The sequence below is a fragment of the Macaca thibetana genome, chromosome 14 (genome assembly GCF_024542745.1).
Source record: "Macaca thibetana thibetana isolate TM-01 chromosome 14, ASM2454274v1, whole genome shotgun sequence".
NCBI classification, from domain to species: Eukaryota; Metazoa; Chordata; class Mammalia; order Primates; family Cercopithecidae; genus Macaca; species Macaca thibetana.
Genome location: NC_065591.1, coordinates 19,963,361 through 19,991,111, shown reverse-complemented (window position 1 = coordinate 19,991,111; position 27,751 = coordinate 19,963,361). Strand labels below are relative to the sequence as shown.

The window sequence follows — 27,751 nt, the reverse complement described above, 5'->3', positions numbered from 1 at the left end:
CCAAGCCCAGAATTCAGTCCCAGCCTCATCCTCCAGGCCAGCAAGCAAGGGCAGTTGAGATAATGATGAGGTAGTCCAGCCCCATTTCTGAGCCCCACCTCAAGCCTCAGTTTCCTTCTCTGTAAAGCAAGGATAACTGTACCTTCCTCCCAGAGCTGCTCAAGGATGAAGTGAGACAGCACACATAGACACCTTGCCTGAGGAGGCTTCCAAAAGGGTCTGGTCCTCACCTCTTCACAGGGGTGGGCTCGGCAAGCCTCCTCCCTGCCTCCCTTGGGCCTGAAGATCGCCTTGGTTTTGATCTCTCCCTGCAAAGCTGGCGAATGGGGGCAGTCATCACTGATCTCGTGGGTTGTTGTGAGGCCTAAGTGAGAAAATGCAGGAGAGCTTCTTGTAAACCACAAATGCTGTGTACATGGAGGTGATGCGGGGACACCATGACCCCATTGCCTGTGTGGCTCCTGCAGACCCAGTGATCCTCCAGCCCTGGATGAAACCACATAAACTCCACTTCTTACAGCTCAAAGGGCCCATTAGAAACCATCTGGTCCAAATGGTCTGATTTTACAGATAGGGAAATTAAGATCCAGAGAGAAAGGCTGACCAACAAAGTCCCAGCAAAGTCTGACCCTGGCTTTGTTACATCCTTACGTGCTGGTGCCGGCCTGGGGTGGTTTTCTTTCGTTGTGATTTTATTCCTATTCTTTTGAATAGGAAACACTTGGTTCAAAACTCAAAAGACAGAAAGGTGTATACCGGGAAGAGTAAGTCCCCCTCTCTCTTGTCTCCTAGTCACTGAGTTCCCCTCCCCAGAGGCAACCATTGCTCCCAGACCCTAGCAATCTAAGGATTCTCTACACCTTCATAAGAAAAAAAATGCTCATGCATTTATGTGACTTTTCTATCATGCACACTGTTCTGCATCCTGCTCTTTGTCTACCCAAGAGCGTGTTTTGGCAGTCCTCCCATAGGACGTTGCGAGCTTCTTTTTTTTAATGGCTATATAACATTCCATTGCCTTGATACACCATCATTTTTTTTTTCTTTTTTGAGATGGTGTCTCACTCTGTCACCCAGGCTGGAGTGCAGTGGCGTGATCTCGGCTCACTGCAACCTCCACCTCCCGAGTTCAAGTGATTCTCCTGCCTCAGCCTCCTGAGTAGCTGGGACTACAGTGCCCACCACCATGCCCAGCTAATTTTTGTATTTTTAGTAGAGACAGGGTTTTACCATGTTGGCCAGGCTGGTCTCAAACCCCTGACCTCAGGGGATCCGCCCACCTCGGTCTCCCAGAGTGCCACACCATCATTTCTTTGCCAACTGCCTATGCCTGGGCTCGTCTGTTGTTCCCTATCAAACTATTACAAACAGTGACACAATAAACCACCATGTTATCTGTAGGATAAATTCCAAGAAGCTGAATCTCTAGGTCAAAGAATACATGAATTTATAATTTTGATAGATAATGTCAAACTAGCCTCCATAGAAGTAGTAACAGCATTATTTGAGATGCCTATTTTTCCACACGAATTTCAACCCAGTATATTATTATATGTTTGAAACTTGCTCAATCTGATGGATAACAATGAAATGATTGGCTACTCTTCATTTTCATCTCTGATTATGGAAGAGAATGAGGAATTTTGCACAATGCTTAAGAGGCATTTGTACTTCCTTTCCTACAAACTGCCCATTCCTGACCTCTTTTCTAGGTTATTTTTCTTTTTCTTATTGATTTGGAAAAGCTCTTTATATATTAAGGAATTTAGGTTTTGTCTGTGATATGACCTTTAAGTATTTTTCTCAGTACTTCACTTATCTTTTGATTCTGCTTATGGTGTTTATTTCCATGCAGATTTTTCAAATGTCATTATGTTTACTGATGTAAATTTTCTGGAGTATCTGCGGTTTGGGTCATACTTAGAAACCCTCTGAGTTTTAAACCTTGACCCACACTGACTCCTCATGCTGGTGTCTGGCTTGACCTTCCCACTCTAGTTTGACCCACTGTCAATGCCGGCACCTGCTACCTCTACCCAGCCTCTTCTGGACAGCTCAACCTGGCCTTGGCTAGACACCCCACTCCCCTTCTCACTGTTGTTTCCTCCATCCCCTGACCCCGCAGTTTGGTCTTTGACATCTTGCCACTTCTCCAGCTCCCCTGCTTCTGTGCATGTACAGCGTGTTCCTAGCCTGCCCAAAGCCCTCTGGCCCCTACTCAGGACCCTGCCCCTCCAGAGGAGCAATGCTGTCACCACTCCTTATTCATCCCCTGTCTCTCCAGCTGTGGATCACACTGCTCTAGCACCCCAGCCTCCCTGCTGCTCCCAGAACACACTTCGAACCCTGACCTTGAAGCTCTGCTTCATGAGTCCTAGTTGAAAGGGTAGGGGGGTCCAGAGGTGACACAGTGGGTGAACAGCAAGGGGAGAAGGTTGAGTAGGAGGCAGAAATGAGTCTTTCCAAGTCCTCTGCTAGCAAATTCCAACATGGCTTCCTCCTTCACAGCAACTTAGCTGAATTTCTATCTTTATTAATCAAATAACAAATTTAATTAATTACTTTAAATTGCTTTAATTGAATCTAGAACGAGAGCGTGGACAAAATCCCAAGAAGTAATGAACCCAGGCATTTCCAGCATCTGGAGTTGAAATGATCTTTAATTTCAATTTGGGAACAAAAATAATGTGACTGCCGTCAAGCCCTCCCTTCACAGCCTGCTCCCTGCCAGCTTCGTTACTGCCTGCGGCGCTGACAGAGCCTCGGCACCCTCTTCTTTCACCCTCCTTAGCAGCAATGTTCTTCCTGCCTCAACTTATCTCAGCTGAGAAATGGGTACAGGCCCTACTTGCAAGTGGCCCGTAAGTACTGGAGTACAGGAGCTGCTTGGAGAGTGTACAGTAACAGACCAGAGAGAGGCACACATTGATCAGACAGCAGTGAAGCTCTCAGGAGCAAGGCCTTTCCCCATGCTATGTTCCCTTCCCAGGAATGCCTTTCTTTACCCTTTTCCAGCTGTTGCATCCCTGCTTTCAGTTCAGATGGCCAGTTCAAATGTCCCTTTCAAAGGAAAGCTGCTCCCCCTTCCCTACCCCAGAAAGGAGCTGGAGAGACAGAAGTGGTTTCCCTGGTTGGCAGTTGCCCTCCAAGTGGTAGCTCTGGGCCAGTAAGAGGGAAAATGGAACACAACCAACATTTTTTTTGACAGGGGTCGAGGTGGGAAGAATATATTCTCTGGATATGAAAGATGAGCAGAGAGAGGCTCAGAGAAGTAAAGTGATTTACCCAAGATCACACAGCTGGGTAGTGGTCAAGCCACACCTGACCCTAGGCCTGACAGAGCTGCCTTCCTGGTCCTGGCTGGGTATCAGAAGAAAAAGCCCAAAGTCCCTCTTAAAGTCCTATCTTGCTCTTTTCTCTCCACCCTGAGCCAGCAGATCCCATCAGTCCTCTCTCCCTGCTCCCTAATACCCTCTCCCTCTTCTGACTCCACCCACCCTTGCCTCCCAGGTTTCTCTCCATCCTGGGCATACCTTTGTTCCAGCCTGACCTCCAGGTGCCCTGTGTTAGAAGAATGCTAAGGCAGCCAAGGTACTCCTGAGTCTTTCATTCCTATTATCATGGTTATTATTTTGTATTACTATTTTACTATTAGTCTTCCCCTCAGCTGCCAGGTCTCTGTTGGCATCCTTTTCATTGTGCCATGCTCCTGCTCAAACACCTACCATGGCTCCCTATTACCTGTTGCCTCAAGTTTAAACACCTCTTCAGGCTATTAAGATCCTCCAAAACTTGGCTCCACAAAGTTCAGGCAGCTCCCCTAACATACTCTATGTCCCTGGAAAATTTACTGACCTTTTTTGAACCTTCATTTTGTCCTCTGTAAAGTGGACATTGTAATCCCTACCTTGTAAGACTGTGCTGAGGATACAAGGAAAAGAAACCTATGAAACCCAGCGCAGTGCCTGGCATCTCGGTAGCCTGCAGAAAATGTGAGTGCTCATTCCAGCCACATCTCCTGCTTCTCTAACCTTACCTCCGCTGGGCTGCCGCCCACATTCTCAACTCTACCCAGGATGGGGTCTTCACTTCTCCAGGAATAACTTTTATAAAAAAAAATTTCTACCACATCCTTCAAGGTTCAACTCAAATGGACACACCCCTAATTCATGATTCATTTGGGGACTGGGAGTAATGCACTGTCTCTCATTCTGTCTCCAAGTAAGATTTGGTGTAAAGCCATCCCAAGAGGCGGAGCCCAATCTCACTCTCCAGGGATAGGGTCAAGGAATTCTCCATCAGCCAGGATCTCTGAACACCAGATTCTGGCTGGAACCCTTGCCCCATCCAGTACTCCATGACACCTATCAGGGTCCCGCCCACCCCCTCCAGGAGTGTCTCTTCACTTTCCATTCTCCCTGAAACAATCTGCTGCTTAGCAAAGCCTTTTTAGGCATTAAAGCACATCACACCCTTCTTTTCTCCCAGAAAAGCTCTTATTTTCCTGAAATCTCAGGAGCCAGCTTTTCCTGCCAAGAATATTCCACCTCAGCCCAATCCCAGGAACTGCAGAAGGATCAAGATGCTTGGAGGGACCCCCTCCCGCTCCCCTACACCCCTTTCCACTCCAGCTCCTGCATAAGGGAGCAACCCTCCCAATTACTGGTGGGAAAAGTGGGTCCCTAAAGGAAAAAGAAAATTTGTGTGTCCAAAGTCAAAGAGAGAGTTAGTGCACCAGGAAATGGAATAGAAGATATTAGTAATTCACCTTCCCTAGGGGGAGACCTAAAGCAGAGGTCATCCAGGGTTGCAGGAAGGATCAGTGTGATCAACGACAGGCCCACTGTAACATTTAGGGGCCTGGCCAGGCATCTGCTCTCCCCCCAGGGCCTCCATAACAAATAACCAAAAACAGGCTTAAAGCAACAGAAATGTAATCTCCCACAGTTCTGGAGGCCAAAAGTCCAAAATCAGTGTCGGTTGGGCTGACTGTCTCTGGAGGCTCGAGGGGAGGGTCCTTCCTGGCCTCCTGCAACTCCCAGGGGTGCTTGGTATTCCTTTGCCTGTGGCACCCCCGTCTCTGCCCTTCATCACCCCAGTCTCTGCCCCTGTCTTCACGTGGCCCTTTCCTCTGGGTCTCTCTCATATCTCCCTCTTCTTTCTCTTATAAAGGTACCTGTTAGGATGCTCTCGTCTCAAGATCCTGAACTCCCTTTACGTCTGCAAAGACCCTGCTTCCAAATAGGGTCTCATTCACAGGTCCTGGGGGTCAGGACTTGGACATATCTTTTGGGAAACACAGTTCAACCCATTACACCACAGGAGCCCTGCCAACCACGCCCTGGGCCTCACTGCCTCTGAAACAGACCTCTTTGGTTTTGCCCAAAGGGGCTTTGACAGCCTCAGCCTGGGAAGCTGCTCGCCCATCCCAGACCGCTGACTCTGCAGAAAATGGCCCAATCTCTCTTGGACCCTCCCTGATAACCTTTATTAGAGGGGCCCTGGGAATTTTCCACGGGTGAAGCACGATGTGACCTTAGAAGCCAAGCCCTAGTGCCAGGGAGATGGAGTTCCATTCCTGGCTCCACCACTTGTCAAACCTGTGACTTTACATAACTCCCTGTGCCTCAGTTTCTCCATCTACAAAATAAAGGTGTTAATTTGTAGATTAAATAAAGCCCCATTGGTGGTTTTTTGTATTAGAAAGAACACAGTGAATGCCCCGGCAGGGCAAGCAGTTGGTGTCCATAACCAGTTACTATCATTGTACCCCCACCATTCATTTATTCCCAGGAAGCATCTCCCCAGCCATCCCCTGCAGGGCCCTCAGCCTTCCTCTCTGTCTCCAAGGTGCTCAGGGAACTTGTTGTTTGTCTCCTGAAGGATATATTGTTACTCCCATTTTACAGATAAGAAAACGCGTTAATATGGGTGGCACTGTTTGCTCCAATGACAGTCACCCATCGTTAGGGGAACACTGAATGGAGCTCCCCGTGCACGAAGATACTCATTTTTTGAGGTCTGTTTATTTTGACTCTCTCCACTCTCCCACCGTTCGGTCACCCATGGCGTGGCTGTCATTAGAATAAACACTCAAAGCAGTTTGTCTTTCCCTACATTCCCCCATCCTGGCCTCATGACATATCCAGGGGTGGGGGTCAGGCAGGGCAGATGTCATTGTCATTGTTACTCCCATCTTGCAGATGATGAAACTTAGGCTTAGAGAGGAGGAATCTAGCTCCTAAGATCACAGCACTTTGTACTGGCAGTGGCAGGACTCAGGTCTTCTGACTCGTAATTAGCGTTCCATCCATTTCACAACACAGTTCAGAACTCAGTCATTCATTAAACAGTGAAGACATAATAACAACTAACATGCAATATTTTTACAATGCTGAGAGGCAGGGATTCCTTTCATCCCCATTCAAGAAATGAGAAAGTTGAGGCTCAGAGAAGATCACAGTGTCAGGATTTGAACTTAGGTCTCTGTGCCTGTTCCCAAACGCTCCCAAACCAGCTCCATACCCACTGTGCTGCACTGGCTGCTGCAAGAACCTGTTCCACCTGAACCCTGAAAACCAATCATGGTCTCTGCCCTCATGACACTCCCAGTCTTGGAGGGGAGGTAAGTCTAGGTGGCCAGGGGTCAGCTCTCCAGGAGGCAAACAGAGTTGGAGGGCAGCACAGTTTCCTCCCCCTCTGAGAGGAGCTGCCCTCTCCTCCCCAGAGCTGGATTGAGATGGAGTAGGACTAGGGAGCCGCCATTCTGAGAAGAACATCCTGCCGATTCCATCCCTGAGATGTCCATTTGGTGTGGGGACAGGGCAGAGAGGTGTTGCCGGTGGGGCTCACTGGGGCTTTGGGGCTGGGGCCTTTGCAGGCTCCTCCAATCAGGGAGTTGGGGCTGGGAGGCCTATGGTGAGTACCGGCCACCCCAGCAGAGGGAGCAGATGTCTCAGCCTCTCCCTGTTCCCTGGCAAATCTCATCTTTTATAAATAGTTGTACTTGCTGGGAGCCAGAGAGAGTTGAGGCTTCAGCATCTCTGACAGCCCGGCGGAGCCAGGCCCGTCTGCCTGGAGCTATGCGTGCTCACATAACACCCCCTCCCCAGCCCGCAGCCCAACCGCCACGAGGGTGTCATTGCACCCAGGACGCACGGCATCTTGGCATGTGCTGGCTCCACGTGGCTGGTGGGTTGTGTGGGCTCTTGGGCAAAATAGCCAAGTAATCAGAAGGGACTTTAGAACAGACGGATTCTGGAGGTAGTGAGCTCCTCATCCCTGGAAGGGTTCCAGGGGAGCTGGAGGTCTATGTAACAGACATGCAATAAACGAGCTTTGGGCTCTGAAGGATGGTGAGGGAAGAGGGAAAAGGCTGGGCCACATGATCCCAAAGGGTCCCACTGTACATCTAGGGTGGCATAGGCGGGGACTGTCAGGGCCATGGGTGGCTTAACAAGACTGTGACCTCCCTCCCAAGCTTTAAGATGCCCAGGAAACTCACCTGTGTGGGTTCCTGGAACCCTCTGCTTCATGCGTGAGCCCGGCAATTTCTCTGGATTCAAGAACGCCAGGAGAGGTTCTGTCCAGCATGTGGGATGCATTACTCATTAACTGCTCATCACTGAGCATTTATGCAGCTCCTACAAAATACACCAGTGAGGCTGCCAGCTCCCCAGGCTTTCTGAGAAGCCCAGATCCTGGGGCAATGTTCCCCAGCTCCTCTGATCTGTGAGGAACCCTTGTTAGAGTAGGAAACCTGTGAGCCTCCTCAACCTTGGAAACTCCCCATTTTCTCAAGTTGAAAACAGGAAATCCTTGACCTTTGGGATCACAGGTGAGTGTTCCCAATCTTAAACCATGAGGACAGGGATCAAGTCTGTCTTATCCACTGCTGCTCTTGTCCATGGTAGCATTTAAGTAACTGTGAGCCAAATGAATGAATGACTGGGTGAACAAACGATGTAAACGTCACCACATCACCTCCTTGCAGGAAGCCTGAGTCACCTGTGAAGCATGCCCTCTGTCCTCTCTCTGAGGAGGTAGGCGACAAACATGCTTTAGGAAGGATACCACCTCTGGGGTCAGACTAACTGGGTCCCAGTGCTGGCTCTGCCTCTTATTGGGTGCATAACCTTGGGTGAGTTCCTCAACCGCCCTGCTTCATTAGCTGCAAAACAGAGATGATAATCCCTACCGCATAAAGATGCCATGAGAACATTCTGAGATAACATTTTTAAATTGCCCAGCATCTAGTCAGCACTCCATAAATGATGCTGGTGGTAGTCATTAGTGCCATTCTCCAAATGTTTGCGGTTCTCTTTCCAAGCACATGGTGGAATCCTACTTCCCCACCTTCATGAAATTGGACATGGCCATGATTTGCTTTGGCCAAAGCAATGAGACCAGAAGTGATGTGCCTCTCCTTGATAGAGGCTTTAGGAGGTCATGTGTAATTCACCACATTCTCTTCTTCCTGCTTCAGCAATCAGCAGCAATAAGGTGGAATCACGACCAGCCTGGGTCCTGGAATGAGGAACACATGGGGCAGATCTATCCAGTGGCCCCGGATGGCAAGGCATGAGGTAGATTGTAAAGATGGCCGGACTTATTCCTCCCCTCCCTGTGTGCCTTCCCCTTTGCGAGATGGCTTTGCTATTCCTCCCATCCAGAGACGAAGTCCATTCCTACAAAGCTTGAACCAGCTCGGCCATGTGATTTGCTCTGGCCAATGGCATACTTTTAAATATGATACAAGCAGAGGCTCGAGAAGTGCCTGAGTATTGGAGCTTGCCCTGTTTCATGGCTGGGAAGGAACCCTTCTGCCACTATGTGAAAAAGCCTCAGCTAGCCTCCTGGAGAAGACCACATGGAGTGAGGCAAGGCCCCAACTGTTCTACCTGAAATCCCAGGCATGTGAGTGAGGCCGCCGTAAACCATCTAGCCCCATCTGAACTGGCACAGACCAAAATAACCACCCAGTCAACCCACAGAATCAGAAAAAAATATTAAATTTTTTTTGTTTTGAGCCACTAAGTTTCAAATGGTTTGCTACTAGGCAAAGACTAACTGACAGGACATAGCATGAATGGGAAATAAACCTCAGAGTATTGAGCCACTGATCTTTGGGGATGTGTATTACTGTAGCATAGCCTTGCCCATTATTCTGATTAATATGGTATTTCCTTCCCATTTCCCTGTGGGAAAGGAAGTATATCCCACTTAAGTTTAGAGTTTTATCCTCTACGGTTCTCCTCCTGTTCACCATTGCCTTCCACTGAACCACTCTCCTGCCTCGTGGTCTAGGTAGGATCTCCTGTTATCCCCCACACCCCAAGGATGGGTTATCAACTAGGCACATCGTGGAGCCTTCTGCTCACCCCCCACTTCTGGGCCAAACTCTCCAGGGCTGTGTGAGCCTTAGAGACAATCTGTAAGAGGTTCCCATATTGTGACTCAGTGTTTGCTCTGGGCCCTGAGGTGAGACCAGCTGGCCTCAGCCCACACTCTGCATTCCCCGCCCCACTTCACTCTCTTGCATACTCCCTGGCTGCATGGCATGGCAGATAAAGGCACTGGCTGCAGCATCAGATGCACCTGGATTCAAATCCCAGTTCTGCTGTTTAGCTTTCAATCCTGGGCCAGGTGTGGCGGCTCACACTTGTAATCCCAGCACTTTGGGAGGCCAAGGCAGAAGAATCGTTTGAGTCCAGGAGTTCGAGACCAGCCTGGGCAACATAGGGAGACCCCATCTCTAAGAAAAAAAAAAAAAAAAAGAGGTCCCAGCTATACAGGAGGCTGAGGCAGGAGGATTGCTGAAGCCTGGGAGGTGGAGGCTTCAGTGAGCCATGATTGCACCACTGCACTCCAGCCTGGGCAACAGAGCAAGACCCCATCTTCAAAAAATACATATGTATATATCTCCTGGCTCTGTCACCTCTTATCCATGTGACCCTGGGAAAATTATTTAACCACAGTGAGTCTCAGTTTCCTCCTTTGCGATGTGGGGATAAAAGCTCTCTGTTCACACAGCTGCAAGAATGATAAATATAGTGTCTAGCACAGAACCTGACACACGGTAGGCACTGAAGAAATAGTAACTGGACATCATTTGGAGTCAGAGTGTCCAGTTCTCAAATTTCAGCTCTGCCATTGACTGGCAATGTGTTCCTGGGCAAGTCACTTGGCTTCCCTGAACCTTAGTTTCCTCTTCTGTAAAATGGGTGTTTAATTGTCTTTTTAACAGCTGAGGTAAGGATTTTAAAAGGAACTATATATAAAGTAGGTGGCACGTAGTAAGTTCCAAAGAGGTGGCAGTTCTTTCTCCACCCTCTAGCTTGCAAATTATTGTGATAGCAAAGGTGGTTTCACCTCTATGCCCTTCCTCCCCTGCCACACGTACACAAAGAGCCTGCACACATGCACACAATCGGAACTCAGTCAGAGCGGGCTTGCTGTGGGGGACAAACAGATCCCAGTGACCCCACATCCCTCCGGTCCAGGAATAGTTTCTGTGTCCACTCACCCCAGAAGGAAATAGCCTGGTTCTATCATGCATCACATAAACAGGAAGAACCAACAGTGTTGAGGTGGTGGGGAGACCCCTGTGAGCGTCTCATCCACCATCATCCTCATCCTCCCCCACCTTGCTTCACCCTCTCCCACAAGCGTGCTCCAAGACTGCTCGAGAGCAGTTTCCATGGCGATAGCATTTTAAAGTTTTCTAGGAGCAGAACAGGAATAATTTTCCACCTTCTCCTCCTCCGTGGCAATCCTGGGAAAGGGAGCTTATTACAGATAAAGGATGGGGTGAGGGGCAAGGAGGAGAGAAACAGCTCTTTCTTTCATCGCATGACTGAAGAAGGTCACGCTGAAATTCCCCACACCCAGCTCCCTCTCCAGCCCCCACTCTCTCCCTTGGTCTTCACCTACCTCTGCTTGGATGAAGAGATGGGATGGGTATGAGTAAAAGAAGAAAGAGAGGAAAGAGAAAAGAAAGAGAGAAAAAGTGGGCCAGTGTGTGCCCAATCACATGCATGCACTGCTCATAAACACAGTGGCTGCAGGAAATTTCCACTGGTCTCTTCTTGGGAAGTGATGATCATTAACAGAGGAGAAAAGCTGAGTATTAGAAGCAGAGACGCTGGGCTGGTGAGTCATGCCTGTAATCCTAGCACTTTGGGAGGCCAAGGCAGGAGTGTCACTTGAGGTCAGGAGTTCAAACTAGCCTGGCCAACATGGTGAAACCCAGTCTCTACTAAAAATACAGAAATTAGCCAAGTGTGGTGGTGCATGCCTGTAATCCCAGTTACTTGGGAGGCTGAAGCAGGAGAATCACTTGAACCCGGGAGGCAGAGGTTGCAGTGAGCTGAGATCACACCACTGCACTCCAGCCTGGGTGACAGAGTGAGACTCCATCTCAAAAAATAATAATAATAAGATAAAAGCAGAGACATCTGTGTACCCTGGCTGCAGCCCATTATTGAGTCAGTCTACATGTTACAACCACCTTATAGATATCTCCATAATCTACCAGCCCAAAGAGGGTCCATATACACTGTGAAGGCGTGTTGTGGCCATGATGCCCTCTAATGAGGGTGGACACCATACTGTAATGAGGTACGGGGGACGGGGTGCTCTTCTTTCACTCTGATTCCTGCTTGCCTTCACAGCCTCCTTCCTCTCAGCCCCCAACTACATTCCTTTATGCCTGTTCTCCAGTCTTTGAAGGGTTTTTTTGTTCCAGATTGTGGGCCCCTATCCAGTTTACATAGAATTCATTGCCAATATCCCTAAGGCAGACACCATCCAGGAGAAGTGTAAGGTGAAAATAGACCGTGAATGGCCTGCCTCCCTTCCCCTCCTGGCATGACTGTGAAGAAGGCATCTGCCCCAGACCAGGTGTGCCAGAACCCCCAACAGGTTCAAGGGAGCAGGCCGAGGAACAGGATGGGAGCACAGGCTTAGATGGACCCAGTAAGATTTCTTTCAGGGCTGAGCTTGGCCTAACAAGTCACATGGGGATCATGCAGAAGACATCAGCATAAGACTCTGGAAGAACCAGATTCCAGTCCTGATTCTCCCACTCACTAGCTGGGCAGCCTTAAGAAAACCACTTAGCCTCTCTTTGAATCTCCTCTGTCTTACCTTATTTTCCATCCTATCTGTCTTGTTCAAAAAGGTTGTTTTGAAAATTCAAAGTGAGAGCACTTCAAAAGTTAGTAAGTACTACACACTTGTAAGATATCTCTTTCTATGACTTTGGCAGAGTCGGTGACAAAGATAAGCTTAAAACCTGGTCTCAAATGTCAATCTAGAAATGCAGAATCCATGGGCAATGAAGTAAGTGATGAAGTACTCTAGTATCACAGGGAACTGCTATGTGGCCTTGGACAACTCACTTGTCCTCTGGGGGCTTTGTCTTCCTCTGCCAAAACAGGTTCTTAAGGGCCTTTTATGGCGGGAACCCAAGTCAGATGCGAGGCCAAGTCAAGCTAGAGAGTGTGGACCTGCGGTCAGCACCAGGGACAGTTCCCATGAGCCTGGGAGACCAACATTGATCTGAGTTAGCAGAGACCTGGGTTCGACTTCTGACCTTGCCTCAAACTTAGAGTATTATTTCAAGATGGTGTCTTCTCACTGCTCAGAAGTCCCAGGAAAGGTTGAGTTCTCATTATAAAAGTTCACAACTCTTCTAGGGAGGCAGTGTGTTGCAGTGGTCAGGAGCACATCCTACTCACAAAGAAGGTGCTGGAGCCCATGAGTACTTGATAGGTTGCTCCTCCTTCCCCAGTCCTGCCCTAGGAAGCAGTGTAGTGGAACTTCCGGGGAGCTGTTTGGGTAGAAGAGCCCAGTGAATTCTCCTTCCTCGTATATAGACCTCTGGATTTCCTATGCCTCCCAGAATTACATCCCTGTATTCATTGAGCCAGGCACCTTTCCATAAACTCTCTAATCTAGTTCCCATGATAACCACTAGCTTAGGCATAATTATTCTTACTTTTCAAATAAGAAGCTGAGTATGAGAGAGGGGCACCAATGGGCCTATTGTCCTTTCCATTTCTCTGTGCTCACTCATGAATGAGACCTTGAGGCAGTCACTTCCCCCTCTGGGTTGAACCAGAGCTCCAAGCTCCAAGCATCTTCTCTTCCATCCTACAGAGGGGTCTGGGATCTTGACCTAGGAGCACAAGCTGTGGAGCCAATAACCTCTCAGAGCTCACGCCTACCCCAGGCTCAGATCTCTGAGATGCCAATAAGCAGATACCCCTGCTTAGAGCTTGCTCTGAGTCAGTTCTCCCTTGGAGAACTGGTTCTCCTGCTTTGGCAAGAATCTTTCTTTTTTTAATAAAAAAATTATTTTGACAAAGTGTTCTTATAAGAAATGAATGTCAGCCTGACTCTGTAGAGAAGTGTCACTGTGGAATTGATGTAAGACGTGGTGTTTAATTTAGCAACTCCCTTTAGCTCTGTCACCAGCCCCAGCACCACCCTCCCTCCTCTTATGGTCGGGGGTAGGGAGAGGTCTGTGTGTCCCATAGCTGTTTCTAAGGGATCCAGACCAGCCTTTGACCATCAGGATGAAAGGGGTCCTGACTAACTCATGAATTTCCAAGGCCAAAGTCCCACGACCCCAATAGAATATAGCATTCACAAATGTCAGAGATGGAAAGCAACTCAGATATCACCATATCTAACCCAACCATTTAAAGACAGGAAAACTGAGAAACTCTCTAATTATAATGCATATGCCAGGCTTCTTACGTCTTATTACATGACCAATGCTGCAGAGAAGGGGCAAGAGTGACAGTCACCTTCCCCAGGCAAAGTAGAAAGACCCAGAGACACAGATTGGGAGAGGAAGAACAAGGAAGAAGCTGATATGCACTAGGCACCTGTTATGTGCCAGGCACTGGGCTCAACACTTCTATAAATTACATCATTTGGGTGTCATCCCCATTTTACAGATGTAAAAACTGAGGCTTGCAAGAGATTAAGTAACTTACCCAGGGTCACACCACCAAGATATGGATTCAGGTGTGCCAGGCCCCAAAGGTTGGGCTTTTCCTGTTGAGGGGAGCTACAGTGGACTCCCCTCTTAAGCAGCAGAGGTCTGGAGTCAAATCCACTTTGTTTCCTACACTTCCTCACTTATTTCCTAGGATCAAGTGCTTGGTTGCCCTTTATTATCAAATAAAAGGGGCATAACTGCTTTCTGGACATAACTTGCTTCCTATTGGCTTAGGAGTCTCACCTTTCCCACAGGTGACGTGTACACATTCTGCCATTTTGGTTTCCTTATGATCTATATATATAAAATGATGCCAGCAATATCCCTAGCCCAGATACACCCCAAAATGTTTCAGGACATATGGGTCGGTCATCAGAGGGAGATGAAACTATTAGGCGAGACTCAAAAGGACCATCTTCAACTCAGTGACAGAAGTAGCCCTGGAGGGCTTGCTCCCGCTGCCCCTCTTTCTAAAGCACCTGCCACTCACCCTGGCTGTTGCAGTGATAAGGGATTGAGAAACACTGCAGTGGGAGAAGGGTTTTCTGATTTACAGAAGCCTCAGCCATAACTTTAGAGATGCTTAGGAAATTCCTCTGCCTTCGATTTGCAACACCTCTGGCCTGATCCCAAGAAGCCGGCAGCATCTTTGTGTCAATCAAATTTCTACAGATTTCATGTGCTGAACCTGGCTCTGTCTATACTTCATTGCTCTGGGATCTCAAAGAATTGGCTACAAAAGTGGGGAGCAGCAGGTGGTCATTACACCTTCCATTGTGCTTGATGCTGTGTGAGGGCCACCTCACTTCTAGCTAAAGCATCCCCTGCCAGGCACACAGAAATTCCAAACAGGAAATGGCGCCTGTTACAGGCTGAATTCTGTCCTTTAAAATTCATATGTTGAAATCTCAATGCCCAGTACCTCAGAATGTGACTGTATTTGGAGATAGGGTGTTTAAAGCAGTAATTAATGGAATATGAGGTCATTCGGGTTGGCCCTAATCCCATATGACTGCTCTCCTCATAAGCAAAGGAAATTTAGACACAGACCGATAGAAGGAAGTCCATGTGGGGACACAGGGAGAAGACAGACATCTACAAGCCAAGGAGAGAGACCTCAGAAGAAACCAATCTGGCCAACACCTTGATCTTGGACTGTTGTATGAGCCACCCAGTCTGCAGGATTTCATTATGGCAGCCTCAGCAGATCATAGCAGGGGTTCTCTCACTTTTCTTCTCTCCAATATATCCCGCTACCTCCTTCCTTCACTCCCACCCCTCCAGACCCTGGATAATTTACTAGCATTAAAAAGCGTATTATGGGCCCGGGCACAGTGGCTCGCACCTGTAATCCTAGCACTTTGGGAGTTCGAGACCACCCTGGACAACATAGTGAGACCCTGGCTCTACAAAAAATTAGCCGGGCATGGTGTCACGTGCCTGTAGTCCTGCCTCAAGAGGATGAGGTGGGAGGATTGCATGAGCCAGGAGGTCGAGGCTTCAGTGAGCTGTGATCACACCACTGCACTGCAGCCTGGGTGACAGAGGAAGACCCTGTCTCCAAAAAAAGTGCATTATGGGATGGAGATGCTGGGGTGGGGTGGGCCTTTTAACATATTTAGAGCTGAGGTGAGGAACACTGAGGGCAGGTAGAGCCTTTCTTTTCCTCCAAGCAGCCCAGCTCTCCAATGCCAAAGCTATTTTGAAATTACAAGAAGCTAAATGTATAAGCCATGTCCACCTAGTCAGTGGGTAATAAGGTTTCTGGGACCCAGAATACATCTTCCACAGAAACAATGTGTATAAAAGAAGCTGGTTCCCAGGCTAGCCCACAAAAGCCTGTTTAGTCCATCACAGAGTTCTGATACCCTCTCTTTCTCTCACTCTCTGCCCTGCAGACGAATAGAGTGATATTGCCTCAAACCTAATCTTTAAACTCTACAGAAAAACAATCATGTCCACCATGAAGTGAGTGGGGGACGTGATTCAGGCTGGATGACCATGCCTAGAGGAAAGCAGTCGGTGCTTGAGGAGGTCAAGGAGCCCTCGGGGCCTGGGGCAGCGGTACTAAAGGAGACTTCTGGAACTTCTCAAGGGCTTTAGAGTCTGAGCACTCTCAATCCTTATCAATCTCCTTTTACTTCAGAACTCAGGGTCCCCTTTGGATCCTCCTGTAATGCTTGAGCTGATCAATGGTGACTGGGTCCTCTGTGGGGAAAGAGAGGACATGAGAGAGGGAGAGAGAAAGCAAGAGAGAGGGGAGCATGATTGTGCAAGAAGAGATGGCAGCAAGAAGCTGGCTGACGGGCATGATGGCGCATGCCTGTGGTCCCAGCTACTCGAGACTGAGGCAGGAGAATAGCTTGAACCCAACAGGCAGAGGACACAGAGAACCAAGATCGTGCCAGTGCACTCCAGACTGGACAACAGAGCTCCATCTCAGAAAAAAAAAAAAAAAAAAAAAAATTCCTGCGGAAGGGGTATCATGAACAGGAGAGAGGGACTGGCTGATGGATTGAGCCTTGATGTGCAAACTCAGTCTTTCCTCAACATCCTGGTCAGGGCCCAACGCACAGGGAAGGGCTCAAAAATCCCATGTTCTGGCTTGAATCCTGGTTCTACCACAGGCTGGTTGTTTGACTTTGAGCAGCATGACCTCTGTGCCCTGGTTGCCTCCTCTGTGAAATGGAATCATAATAATCACCAGCTCACTGGGCTGTTGTGTAAATGCACTACCCATATAAAGCTCTTAGGAAACACATCAGTGAGCGTTAGCTGTGGTTGCTGTTAGTGCCTGCTCTTCACCAGCCCACTGCATGAGCCCTTTACCACCAGCTTAAACCCAAAGAACAGAAGGGGAAGAAGGCCAGGTGTGGTGGCTCACGCCTGTAATTCCAGCACTTTGGGAGGCCGAGGTGGGCAGATCCTTTGGGCTCAGAAGTTCAAGACCAGCCGGGCACAGTAGCTCAGGCTTGTAATCCCAGCACTTTGGGAGACTGAGATGGGCGGACCGCCTGAGGCCAGGAGTTCGAGACCAGCCTGGCCAACATGGTGAAACCCCGTCTCTACTAAAAATATGAAAATTAGCTGGGTGTGGTAGCAGGCACCTGTAATCCCAGCTACTTGGGAGGCTGAGGCGGAAGAATCACTTGAACCCAGGAAGTGGAGGTTGCAGTGAGCTGAGATTGCACCACTGCACTCCACCCTGACTGACAGAGCAAGACTCTGTCTCGAAAAAAAAGAAAAAATAAAAGGAGAAGAAGTTTGAGATCAGCCTTGGCAACATGGTAAAAACCTATCCCTACAAAACAAAAAAGCTAGCCAGGCATGGTAGTGCACACCTGTTAGCCTCAGCTACTCGCGAGGCTGACGTGAGAGGATTGCTTGAGCCTGGGAGGTGGAGGTTGCAGTGAGCCAAGATCACACCACCGTACTACGGCCTGGGCACCAAAGTAAAACCTTGTCTCCAAAAAAAAAAAAAAATTCGGAAGAAGGAGAGGAAGAGGGTAGAGAGAGTGAAGCAGGAAGAAAAACAGGTTGGCCAGGGGAGATGCCTCTACCTGTCGGAAAGGACCACTGTGTACCTGCACTCCTTGCTCCTGTGGCATGGATCAGGCCGCTGTTCCCGTCTCCCCATACTGGTCAAGATCAGGCTTCCTCTCCTGACCTTGAAATGCCTGTGGCCTTCCAATAAGAAGATCTTAATGCCACAACCCATCACAGGTGTCTCTGGGACCGTCTCCCAGTGGGAGGCAGGGTCAGGGGCACCCCTCTGCAGCTGGCATCTGAAGGAGTTAGCATGGCGCCTGGAGGGGAGGGACTCGGAGGAAGACAATTGTGAATTCTCTGAGAGAAGCAGATCAGAGGAGCTGGAGCTGGTGTTTTCATTCCAATTAATTATCCTTTTAGCACAGCTCGGACTGCTGGAGAGCAAGGAGGAGAGACTCATGTATATTAAAACCAGCCCGAAGATTCTAGCCTGCAGGCAGATACAGTGTGCACCGTGCAGGGGGCACACGGAGATCCCACTGCCCACCACACCAAGGAGGTAGATACCCTGGACTACCCAGTGGCCAAGTCTGCTGAAGCCTGTCAGCTTCTCTGTAAGGCCTCTGCCCTGCACCTGCTGATCAATTAAGTGCTGAAGACAGAGACTTGGGCCTGAGCTGAATGTGCTTTGCAAATATGGCTTCTTCACGGAGAGCCTGCTGGGGAAAGCTGGTGGCCTGTCCCCATTCACTGCTTCAAGGAGCCTAGGTCTATCCTGAGCCTGCCCTCCCTTGCCCACCAACATCCTGCTCTCCTCCTTCAGAGATGTGTTTCATTCCATGTGCACTTCCTGAGCACCTGCCCTAACCTTGCTCAGTGCCTGGTCATCAGGGAAGACTACCAGGAGTAGGTGGAAAGCCAAACCTTAGGGCCAGATAGGACCAGTGAGGAGGCTCCTGCAATAATCCGGGTGCCTCGGACCAGTGGCTCCTCACCAGTGGAGGTGGGCAGAAGTGGTCCTATGCTGGATATATGTACAGACAAGACTTCCTGATGGATTGGGATGTGATACATGGGAGGAAGAGCAGAGTCAAGGGCAGAGCTAAAGTGTTTGACCTGAGTGTCTGAAAGGGTAGATTTGCCATATCTGAGATGGAGACAGCTGTGGGAGGGACAGCCAAGCCAGCTTCTCTGACTCCGAGTCTAGTGCTCCCTCTTCTTCCCTGTCTGGCATCTCCAAAGGGTCAGGTGTGGGGTGGAGGTCAGTGGTCCTCAGTGCTCTTTCTTTCTGGACACACCCTCATTGTCTCTCCAACTCACTCCTCTGCAAGCCTTTCTTCATGATTCTTCTATTGGAAGATGGTCTATCAACTAATTCATACTAAAGTGAAAATGGCTGATAAGTAGGGAACAGCCTTAGGAGGCCACTGAGTAGTAGTGGACAATCAATCATGGTAATAATAATACCCATAATAATAATAAAATAAAAATACATAATCCCTATTTGGCACTTACACTAACTATGTGCCACTAACTCTTCTGTAATAGGCACTATATGTGTGTATTATATCATCTAATCCTACCTATAACCCTGTGAGAAAAATATTTATCTCTTTTTTTTACAGATGAGGAAACCGAGGCACATACCCAGGATTACAGAGCTAGGACATGGCAGAGTCAGGATTTGAACCCAAGGAGTCTGGCTGAAAAGTCACGGTCTCAGTCACCACAATCTACTATCCGTCTACGCGTCTTACCAATCCTCATAACAACCATGTGAGGACGGCGATTTATCCCCACTTGTAAAGGAGAGAAAATTGAAGATCAGAGAGGGGAGGTGACCTGTCCAAGGTCACACAGCTGGTGCCTGGGGGCTCAGATGAAATAAAGGAGGCCCAGTTAAATTTACATTTCAGATCAACTGAACAGTTTTTAGGGTAAGTGCATCCCACTCAATATTTGGGACCTATGTCTACTTTAAAGGTGTTTGTTCTTTATTGCAAATTTAACTAGGTATACTATTCTTATTCACCGGATCTGAGACCCCCAGGCCTAAAGACCCCTAGGAATCCATTTAGTCAGGGCCGACTTTCTCAGGCTCTCGGGATAAACCCCACTCTCCAAACCTCCAAGTCCCAAAGGACAAAGGAGCTGAGGTGTCCCCAGCGTGCTCCTCCCTGGTCCCTTAGCCTTACCACCCCATCTCCCAGCTCCTGCAGTTCCTCCTGATGCCGCGGCCATCACGAGGAAATCCCCGGATCAGGCTCCAATAGTGTCTCCCAGAGCTCTGGCGTGAGGGGCTGGGCCCTGCTGAGCCAGGCAGCCATGTGGCCCAGAGCACCAGGCTTAAGAGCTTCCAGCCCACAGCTCCTAAGCGGGCCCATACATCACAGGCAGCTGGAAATCGAAACTCATTTCTCAAGTTGATGCACTGGCAGGTTCATTCGCCTGATTCAGGCAAAGTTGCATTCCACATTGGGTATTTATCAGCTATGTACCCACGCTCAGACACACTCCATGCTTCCCAAATTTATGCCTCAGAGTCAAAAAGAGCCAAGTTCCCTGCTGCTGCCTGCAAGCACCTGCTGTATACAAGGCCTGTGCATACAGGGTATAGGCCATACCGACAGGTCTAACAATGACTGTTCTAACCAAAATAATCATTGCCACCATCTTTTGAGCGGACACTTGCTACATGCCTGATGAAGTTAAGAGTTTTCCAGGCATTAGCTCATTTAATCTACAATCCAGACCATGAGATAAAGAATGGTATCCCAATTTTACAGACGAGAAAACTGAGGCACAGAAGGGTTAAATGGCACACTGAAGTTCACACAGCCAGGAAGTTGCTGTTGCGGGACTGAAGCAAAGCCCTCGATTCTAGGTTCCGTATCTTTCTCTCCCTCCTTGGCCCATATTACAGAAATCGTGGTCTGAGATATCCCCGGGGTAAGTCCTATGAGCTAATGAGGAACATCAGAGGTCATTGGTCCATCTCTCTGTTTTGGCACGAAATGCTACAGCTCAAAGGGGCTTTGTCATTCTGATGGCGAAGTAGAGTCAGGAGCCACCTCCTCATGAGCAGGTCTGGGGGTGGGGCCTTGATTTCTGTGTTGGGAAGGAGGAAAGTTCTGAAAAGGATCATGGACCCCAAGCGAGTGCTCCTTCTGCTTCTACCTGAGGCATCCCAGGGCTATATACAGCAAGTGCCCCAGGAACCTGGGCTCCAGTCTCACGTTCACTGCTGCCTCTCTCTGTGACCCTGGGAGAGCCCTTCCCCTTCTCTGAGTCTCAGTTTCCCCCTGTGTCACAGGTCTTTGACTTGTTTGGTCAGCTCTGGCATTTATGGGTGCCCCCTTCATAACGATGGTCAATCCCTCACCCTCTCCTCAGGTTCTCCCCAATCCCAGGCTTCTCCAGTCCTGCCGAAGAGCCTGGTGTGATTAGAAGAACAGGAGCTAGGCCCAGGACTACCTGCCGCACACAATCTCCTTTGAGGCCACTAGGTCCAGGACATTTCTGAGACTCAGCTACATTTCAAACCCATTCCTATCCCCAAGATGCAGCCCAGATCCAGTTACCCACCTCCAGGATGAATGAGCTGGGCTGTGTAATAGACTCTTTAGAGGAGCCGCCAGCTCCAGTCTCTTACAGGGTTCTCTCAAGGTGCCTTCACCTGACTCAGGAGGAGCCAGAGACACCTGCAGGCCTTGTCAGAACCTGTGGGGTACGTGTGCTTGGCCGGCTGTGTGAGCAGCTGCCGGGTGTTCTGTGCACCTGTGGTCATGTGTATCCCTGTGTTGTAGGCCTGCATGTGTGCTGTGTGCATGTGTGTGCGCACAGGAAGAGAAATATATGCTGTGGATGCATTTTTAAGTAGTCCATCCGTCTCTGCTCATGTCATTCAGTGTCCCTAGATCGCCTTGGAAACAAGATTTAGAAGAGCCACCTGGAGACACACCTGGGGACCCAACACTCCATTCTGATGGTTCTAGGATTTCTTACACTCATGTGCACACACAAATACACCCATACACACGGTTTCCTTCACCCCTCTGTGCTGTTTAAATTAATATCTGTCATCTTCCATAGATTATAAGCATCTTGGGGACAGAGCCCAGTACAGTCCACCTTCAATTCTCCACCCCTGAGCCCTACCCAGCACTTAGCACAGGATTCTGAACACGAGACTTTCTCATTCTTGTTCGAATGTCTTCAGTTTTATAAATGCAGGTTTTGTGTGTGCATATGTGCACCAGGGGTATGTGAGTCTCCCTGCGTGCACTGGTGTGTGCCACATACTCACGTGTTCAAATAAGCAAGCATGCACATATGTGCACATCAACTAGTGTGACTGGCACACACCTGTGTGCACGTGTCTTTGAGCATACGTTTGTGTGCTGGCATACCCATGTATGTGTGTGAGCCGGACATATGCCTGTCAATGGACACGGGAGTGTCCCCCTGCATATTCACTGACATGCACAACTATTTCCATTCATTTCATCATTCATTTAGTTATCACTTGACAAATGTTTCATTAACACTTTCTATGCACCCACCACTGTGCTAGCATTCGGTGAATGAAACAAAGTCCCTGCCTCCACACAGCATACATTCTGGTGGATGCTTATACTCATGGTGGGTGTGCACACGTGTGGCCTAGGTGCTAATATATGTGCACGTGGCGGTATGTGTATATGCACCATGTGGAGTGGAGCTGGCACCCCCTCCTGATCCAGTTAGTAAGAAAGGGAACTCTGCCTTCCCCCTCCGTGGCTGGAACAGCTCACCTTTGCGTGAGGGGACACTAGGTGCTGGGGATCCCCCACCCCAGCCTGGACCTTGCCCCAGCTGTGACAAGGAGTCAGTCAAAGTGACTTCTCCATGCCAAGAGGCATGGAGGACTTTTAAACCAGGCTGGGGGCAGGCCTAAGAGGCCAGCAGGCCTGGCTGGAGAAGACAGTGGGGGCAAAGGCCAAGGCATTGTTCTCTCACGTACCCTTCAAGATCACCAGCACAAAGTGGCATCAGGCATGGCCGTTGGCAAAGACGGCACTCCTCCAGCAAGCTTGACGGTGCCGAGAAGCCAGTGGGAGGGGACAGGGGCCAGGCCTGCTGGCTTAGGATGAGCCTAGAGAGCGGCAAAAAGAAAACACAGGCAACACAAGGCCTGGCTCCTACCCTTGCCTATGACGACAGCCCGGCCTTGCTGCGCAGCCTTAGAGCCTCTGCCCCATCTGAGCTAAATGGGGCGGGAGTTCTGGGTGACTTTGAAGGCTGCCCTTCAGGCCTTTCCCTGAGATGACTCACACTACCCCAGGATTTGGGCCACGGAGGGTGGAGTGAGGCCTGAGTCCAGGCTCTGATGGACATGAACACCCAGGAGGAATAAGAAACTAGGTCAGAGGGTTCCTGTAGGGGAATCTTATGTGTCCCAGGGCCTGGCCCAAGGTGCAGCGGCTGTCGTGCCTTTGCCCATGCCTTCCACCTGGGGACCCTTCCACGCACGAACGCATTGTGAAAGTTTCCCAATTAAAGATGCTCACACCTACTAGTTAGTGGAGAATACAGAATACACAATCCGATCACCCATCAGGTCCCGGCTCTGCGTGTCCGCGTCCAGCCCTCCGGCACGTGGCTCCTCCGCCTCAGCACCACACCCATGAGCCGCCCCAAGTCTGTTTTGCTGTGCAGTATCTAATCCAAGAGGGCAGGGACTGTGTCCCCTTGGTTCTCACACTGTCCCCAGTGTCCGGCACACACAGAGCTGACTGATGGGAGGCACTCAATAAACATTTGTTGAGCAAATAAATTAACTGCATGAACATGTTAACAGTGAACATTCAGGGTTGGGAAATTTCAGATCACTTTTATTTCCTTATACTTTTAAGTCATCTCCATGTTTTCTAAAATGTGCATGTGTTGATTTCATAACCAGATGCTTCCCCCTCTCCCCAACCAAAAAAAAAAAAAAAAAAAAGCTTCTAAAAACAGAATAAAGCAGAGCTTCTTCTCTTGCTTCAAGGCCCTACTCCCCAGACACCCTCAGTGAGAGCCGGTTTGTCCTCTGGGTTTTCTCTGCACCGCCTGTGGGAATAGCCAGGTCACCAAGCAAGTTAGGGACCAGCAGCAGGGCTCCCATCCCCCAGGCCAGAGAGCCTCTCACTGCCTCATCTTCTCATGTCTATCGTTGTGTTTTGTTTTAAATGTTTGTTAAATCTCAGCTCTGCCATTCACTCACTTGGTGCTCTTGGGTGAATAACTCAACATCTTAGTGCCTCCTTTTTCTCATCTTTAAAATGGGAATACTGCTAGTATATACCCCATGGGGTGGGTGGGAGAACTAAGTGCACATAACATACTCAGCACCATGTCCACCTGAGGGTAAGCACTCAGTAATCGTCTGTCTGGTTGGTTTTATTTTTTATTAAGTGCTTCTCACAAGCCACAATAAGGGTCTGCGTCTATCATCAAGCTTAGTCCCCACAACCCTTGCAAGTCAGGCTTGTGACTGGACCCATATTGCAAAAGAGAAACCAAAGGCTCAGACAACCAAGTCGCTTTTCCCAAAGTCACACAGCAAAGAGGCCACAGCAGTGGGATTTGAACCTGGATCTGTCTGACTCCAGACCAAGTGCTCCTGAAGTTTCAGATTCCACCTATGAGGAGAGGCCAGGGTAGGATAAGTTCAGGACAAGGCTCTGTGTCTTGGAAGGGTAGGGAGTCAAGAGAGGAGATGGGCAAGAGAGGTTAAGCCTGGAGCTCCTTCCCTACACCCAGTAGTATACACTGAATACGGAGTGGCCGCTGATTTCCCAGGGACAGCAGCTGTGGGGCTGGGAAGAATTCTTGGACTTGACCTCCCCGCTTCCCTCAGCAAGACCAGCATTCAAATTCCAGCGTGGGTCATTCATTCCATCCTCCCCTCTACTCATTCATTCATCCATTCACTCATTTCCCTAACAATTATTTGTTGAGTACCTACTATGTGCTGAATTGCATTCTAGGCACTAGAGACAAGTAGTGAGCAAAATAGTGGAGTTCACATTCTAATGCAGGAGACAGGCAGTACTCACCTTAACAAGGCAGCGAATAGGTCAGATGTTGATGGGATCCCTTCATAGATGGAGCAGGGAAGGGGAGAGGAAGTGCCAGTGCTGGCACTCTGTTTCCTATCAGTGATCAAGAGGACCTTGCTGAGCAAAGATCTGTAGGAAGTGGAGGTGTAAGGCATGGCATCACTAGACAAGAGAGTGGCAGGCAGAGGGAGCTATAGCCACTGTGTTCCTTGTCTACCCCTCCATCATGGTTCTGCCATCCTGTCATCCTCTACTAACTATTAGAGGTAATAATCTCTCATTTCCACCACCCCTTTGATACAGGCATCATTAGGATTCACCTTTCAAACATGAAAAACAGAGGTTCAGTGAAGCCCTGTGACTATTCCACAGGCTGGGGGAGGTAGGCAGCCCAGGTCCCTCCAGGACACCTCCCCTCCTTGACTCTGTCCTCCTTGCTACCCAGAAAGGCTGTGATTCAATGACCTGCACTAAGAGGTTGGAGCAGGACTTGGGGGGCCGTAGAGCTGCAGTTGAGGAAAGATTCTGGAGCCAGATTTCCTGGGTTCACATTCAGCTCCACTAAGTTCCGGCTGCCTGGTCTAGCTCTCTGTCTCCATTCCCTCCTCTGATAAATGAGAATGATCACAGAACTACTTCTACGGTTGCTGTAAGGAGTTACTTACTTACATAAAGAGTTTATGACAGAGCCTGGTAAGTGTGATGTGAGTGTCAGCAGTTCTGTGACTGGCTGGGGGTGGGCAGGGGAGCTCTGAGATCAGCTACCCAGGGATTTGGGAGCTGGACAATGCCAAGGTCCTGCGTCAGCCCAGGGCTCTGGCCCACACTGGGTCCTCTGTCTCAGAGACTCTGATCCTTGCCTGTCCTTGGCTGACCAGAGGGGAGGTGTCAGGCGTGGGATGGGGGTACGTTCCTGAGGGCTGAGGCCTGGAGTGGGAAGGGGAGGGGCAGAGAAGGCAGGGTGGGACAGCAGGGACTCCTCGCTAGCAGAAGCCCAGTGCTGTTCAGAGGTCAGGAAAGGTGGAGCCACTCCCAGCCCCAGGGAATGAATCATGATTGGTCTAAGCCAAGCCCAGTAACCCCAATGACTATGTTTTGTTGGGGGAGAGAGGGCAGGTGGTGCAATTCTGGCCAGCAAAACAAAAGAAAATGTCTGCTGGGGGACTTCTGGGAAAAGTTTCTTTGCTCTTGAAAAGAAATGAGTTACAAGAAGCAAGTTGTTTTCTGCCTCTGGCTGCGACTATGAGGCTGTGATACTCGGAGCAGTGGCAGCCACCTCATGACCATGAGGGAACAGCCCACCCTGAGGATGGAAGAGAGAGAAAAGGGAAAACAAAAACCATGGCCTTGGGGGATGTTGCTGAGTCATGGAATTAAGCAACGCTGCCTCTGGAACATCTCGTCCCGTGAGATAACACATTTTCTTTATGGTTGATGCCTGTAGTGGTCAATTCTTCTATTACTTGCTGCCTAAAGCACCCTGACTCAGCATCTTAGCCTGACCTCCTCTTTCTGGCTTGGGTCCATGTGGGTGCCCAGGTGAGGAATGGGGCTGGGTCAGACTAGTACCCTTTTCTGTACAGACAAAGGACTTCAGGCAGGTGGGAAGACCCCACCCCACCCCCTAAGATCCTGGATCCCAGGAATGAGTGTAGAGCCCAGGAAAGTTACTTACCTGAACTGAAAAGGGACTTGTATTAGTCTGTTTTCATGCTCCTGATAAAGACATACCAGAGACTGGGCAATTTACAAAAGAAAGAGGTTTATTGGACTTACAGTTCCACATGGCTGGGGAGGTCTCATAATCATGGTGGAAGGTGAAAGGCATGTCTCACATGGCGGCAGAAAAGAGAAATGAACTTATGCAGGGAAACTCCCCTTTTTAAAACCATCAGATCTCGTAAGACTTATTCACTATCACAAGAACAACATGGGAAAGACCTGCCCCTGTGATTCAATCTCCTCCCACCTGGTCCTTCCCACAACACATGGGAATTTAAGATGAGATTTGGGTGGGGACACGGTGGAACCATATCAGAGCTACAGGTGCCTCTTCTGTCCAGTGGCCTAGAAGGTTCTGTTTCTTATCCTTGAGTCTTTGGGAACTTGAGGCTTCAAGATCATGCTGGGCTTGAACTGACAGTGCCTGTTTGGGACCAAATGGTCAAAGGCAGGTGGGAGGATACAAGCTGGCCTCCCCACCATCCTCGGCTGCTGTAGGGAGGAGACACAGCAAGCGGGCCTTGATTACAGGGTTACACTCGAGGAGCTCTAGGAGCCCCTTCTGCTGAGACACAAGAATAATTAACCCACAGGCGAGTCCTTTGTAAATTGCAATGTGCAGTTCATATGTCAAGTGCTCATGCTAACATGATGCTGGTACCTGACACAGGACGGGCACTTCATGGATATTTGTTGGTTCCATGAATAAGCGAATGAGTGGATGAGTACTGACTGAGGTCATGAATGAATGAATAAGCGAATCCTAGTGTCATCACTATTATGGGATGTATTCGTGATTACTCGCAAAACTTAGAGGCTTAAAACAATACACATTTACCATCTCACTGTTTCTGTGGTTCAGGAATCCAGACATGGCTTGACTGGGTCCTAGCTGCAGGGTCTCTCACTAAGAGGGCCTTGTTGATAAATCAAGGCCAGCTCAGCCCTCCATCCCCGCCTATAAGTTCTCCAAGGCCCAGCATGAGCCTCTCATGGGGCAGGCATCCTCGCATGGGGCAGGCATCCTCAATTGTGCTGAGCCCCAGACCCCAGGGTTCAGGCTGCCACTGGGGCCTCTAGAGTATATGCCCCACCTCTGAGGGCCGGTCAGAGGGTGTTGGGAAGGCCTCTTCCTCCCCCAGGTTACTCTCCGACTGGTCAAGAGACCCTAAGTAAGACCAGATAGTGAGTTGCTTCTTGGGAGCAAGACTTGGTCACCTGCCTTGGTTCCACCACCCTAGGACCAGTAGCCCAGGCCAGCTAGAGAGACCCTGGCCCTGACCCTGGCTCAGGGCCAGGACTAGGGCAGACAAAGTGGGGAGTCTCTCCAGGAAGCCATAAGGACTAAGGGTTTGTGTTCACACCAGCGCCATCTCCTTCTTTTTCAGCATTTCCAAGCCCCAATCCCCCAAATGACCCCACAGTTCCCTCCACCCACCTGTCCCAC

At 49.4% G+C, this 27,751-nt stretch overlaps 1 protein-coding gene and 1 long non-coding RNA gene across 2 annotated transcripts in view; one reads left to right on the top strand and one right to left on the bottom strand.

Moving 5' to 3' along the window:
* The window catches only part of MAPK8IP1 (mitogen-activated protein kinase 8 interacting protein 1), a 631,105-nt gene that overhangs the window by 270,787 nt on the left and 332,567 nt on the right, over positions 1–27,751 (top strand). The window lies entirely within an intron of this gene.
* Positions 118–11,143, bottom strand: LOC126935774 (uncharacterized). The gene is made up of 3 exons (XR_007719294.1): positions 10,933–11,143; positions 7,505–7,643; positions 118–364 (listed from the first exon to the last, which is right to left on the bottom strand). It is a non-coding gene; the product is annotated as an uncharacterized LOC126935774 (long non-coding RNA).